The sequence below is a fragment of the Sceloporus undulatus genome, chromosome 4 (assembly GCF_019175285.1).
Source record: "Sceloporus undulatus isolate JIND9_A2432 ecotype Alabama chromosome 4, SceUnd_v1.1, whole genome shotgun sequence".
Classification (NCBI taxonomy): Eukaryota; Metazoa; Chordata; class Lepidosauria; order Squamata; family Phrynosomatidae; genus Sceloporus; species Sceloporus undulatus.
The window spans coordinates 17683806-17687391 of NC_056525.1; positions in this window are offsets into that span (position 1 = coordinate 17683806).

A 3586-nucleotide genomic window follows, 5' to 3' on the forward strand; every position below is an offset into this window, starting at 1 on the left:
TGCAAGAATGTCATTGGGAACCTTGTCAAAGGCCTTACTGAAATCAAGATATATTATATCCACAGCATTCCTTTAATCTATCAAGCTGGTAATTTTATCAAAGAAAGATTTGTCTGGCATGACTTGTTTCTCTAAAACCCATGTTGACTTTTTGTGATTATGGAATTGCCTTCTAGATGTTTAATGATCTGCTCTAGAATCTTTCCTGGTATAGATGTCAGATTAACTGGATGATAATTGTTGATATCCTCTTTTTTTTTTCCTTTTTGAAGATGGGGACAATGTTTGCCCTCCTTCAGTCTGTTGGGATTTCTCCTGTTCTCCAGGAGTTCTCAAAGATTATAGCCAATGGCTCCAATATTACTTTAGCCAGCTCTTTTAATACTCTTGGATGTAGTTGATCAGGTCTTGAAGATTTATATTCATTTAAACCAGGTATATCTCTTTATTTATTCTGTGCTGAATTTCTCCTATTCTATCATCTGTTCCATTTTCCCAGGTTGAGCACCCTTTTCCTTTTCTGAGAAGACTGAAGCAAAGAAGGTGTTCAGTAGTTCTGCCTTTTTTCTGTTCCTTATTAACATTTCGCCATCTTCTCCACGGAGTGGCCCTACCGTTTCCTTTTTCTTCCTTTTGCTGAGGACATATCCAAAAAAGCCCTTTGTTGTTCTTAACCTCTCTAGCAAGCCTGAGTTCATTCTGTGCTTTAGCTTTTCTGACTTTACCCCTACACGTGCTTGCTATGTGTTCGAATTCCTGTTTGGTGATTTCTCCATTTTTCCATTTCTTATACATGTTCCGTTTAAAACTTAGCTCAGTTGAAAGTTCTTTAGTCATCCATCCTGGTTTCTTGAGACATCTCCCATTTTTCTTCCTCACTGGAACTGTTTGAAATTGTGCCTTAAGTATCTCCCTTTTGAGAAGCTCCCATCCGTTTTGAACTCCCTTTTCTTTTAGCATTCCTGACCATGGAATCATCCCCAGTATTTCTGTAAGTTGACTGAAATCGGCTCTCCTAAAGTCTAGAATGTGTGTCTAACTATGCCTGGCTTCTCCTTTCCATTGTATAACAAACTCCAGGGGAACATGGTCACTTTCACCTAAGGATCCCACCATGTGCACCCTATTAACTAGGGCTTCCCTGTTAGTTAGGGTCGGATCCAAAATAGTTGATCTCCTTGTTGCCTCTTCCACCTTTTGGACATTGAAATTGTCTCCTAAGGCAAGCAAGGAATTTGCTAGATAGACCCTGAGGATTTGGCTGAATTTGAATTCCAGCAAATATCAGGATAATTGAAGTCACTCATCACTACTACGTCTCTCTTTTCTGAGTGTGTGGTCATCTGTTCTAGAAAGATCATCAGATTCCTCAGTCTGATTCCTCAGATTCCTCAGTCTGACTTTGGGGTCTGTATACTACTCCCACAATAACATCCCTGTTGTTTCCCTCCCCTTTAATTTTTATCCAGATGCTCTCCACCTGGCTTCCAGGGTTGATGGATGCCAGCCATGAAAGCCTTTGACTTTACATTGTATAACAAATGCTCCAGTGAACCTGTAGTGTGTATGTGTTGCAGTGTGGATTGCAACCTGTTCTGGATGCAAGGCACTGCGTTTCATTCTCCTTCTGCCTTTACACGAGCCTGTGTTCTTCAGGCAGTGAATACCCTCAGTCCTTACTAAACTGTTTTATGGAGAGGAATTGTTCCTTTTATTTCCCATGCTAAGATTGTGTCTGAATTTGTGTCTGTGCACACATGCTTTTGGAAGCCTTGGGGTTATCCGGGAGCTGCTGATCACTTCCTGTTGTGTGTGGGTGTTGTTTGTCTATATAACTGATGCATCACTCAGAGACACGGAATTTGTACTACCATATAGATAATGATGACAGGGAGCCTAGAGAAATATATGATTGAGATGTCATTTTGAAGTCTCTTATCAAGTGTTCACAGAAGTAATCCATAAATATTTATTGCAAGAAAGTTACTAAGGCAGTTCACGTGTATTTCAGTTAATTCTTGTGTTTTACAGAGCTAGACGTAGACATTTAACGATTGACAGGGTACTAAGAAAAAGCAAGAGAAAAGATTTTTTCATTTGTACCTGACAGTTTTTTAAAAATCTGTTTGCAAATGCTGTTCTAATGGTTTTGAAACCCAGTCGAGTCATTTCTTTACACCCACGCAGAACTGCAGTAGTACAGACACTGTAGCAGGAAAACCATATTACCAGTTAGAGCCATTTAAACTCTTCCCACATCAAGTGTGGCCTGAAATAGCCCTCCTCTTCCTTCCTCACCCCAAAGCCCCCCCCCCCCCCACCAACAAAAAACTTTCTGTGAATCTTCTATAATTTTTATTTAAAGTACTGGGTGGGGGGGGCAATATCTAAAAGACAACTCAGGATTCTCTCTTTGTTCCAGCATGTTACCTAAGAAGTCTGAAGCACTCCTATGGTCTATGGATTTGGCCATCTAAAGGTTAGCAAGAGCCGTGTTGCTAATTTATGTGCTTAGATACTTAACGAGATTCTGCAAAGAACAGAGCAGGTTATTTAAACTGTTGATATTTTGGTACAGAGACTTAGAATGAGATTTAAGAACCACTATTTTTCTGATAATGCACAGCATGTTTGCCAACCCCCCCCCCATACTAAAGGTCTCTCAGCAGTATATCTTTAATATGTGTTATCCAAATTGCAAGGGTTCCAGAGAGGACACCCACTTATTGAATTCAATGGAAAATTAATGTAGCTCAGTAGGAAGCAGCAAGAGGGCTTCAATAACTTAGAGCTGGAAATTTTAGCATATGTGTATAGTTTCCAAACTACCAGAACTCAAGAGTGAAAGGTCCGAATGTAGTTTTATTTGTACAGTAAAAGGGAAAACAACTTTTACACAAGAATACATGCTCATATACATAGATATAAGAGCTAAGATATAAAAGATGATAGCAGATAGTAATTTGGAGGGTATGGCAATACTTTACCAACTTCACAGGCAATGCTCCAATCTGTGGAAGGCTACGTGGGGAATATGGTTCAGCACTCTGCTTTGGCAACAGTATTGAGGAGTTAAGTCTGAATTGGACAGAGTTTCTGCCTGATTCCATCTGGACCAAAGTGGGAGTGCCTAAGCTGGCATATTTTTGGGATGAACTGTGTCTTGAGGTGGTTGAGTGGATTTTTCAGGAATCCCAGAAGCAATGGGATTCCCAGCTGGTTGGTGGTTTTAATGTCAGAGTTATAAAAGGAATATTTTTGGTTGATTCCAGTGACATTGATTTAATTAAGCAATTATAAAATCAGGACAGCCCTGGGAGGGTTGGCATAGAGTGAGGTGTTGGGAAATACAATATAGGCTTGCAGAGAGATTGACCTTCAAGAGGAAATGCACATGGCAGGGAGTTGGGAAGAAACAGTACTTACACTCATTAAGTTATATGGGTCTTTTCCAAATGCCTTCAAGTCTGATGTGACCACTCATGAGAAGTTCAATGAAAGGGCATAGGACCATAGAATCATAGAGCTGGAAGAGACCACAAGGACTATCCGGTACAAACCCTTGCCATGCAAGAACATATAAATG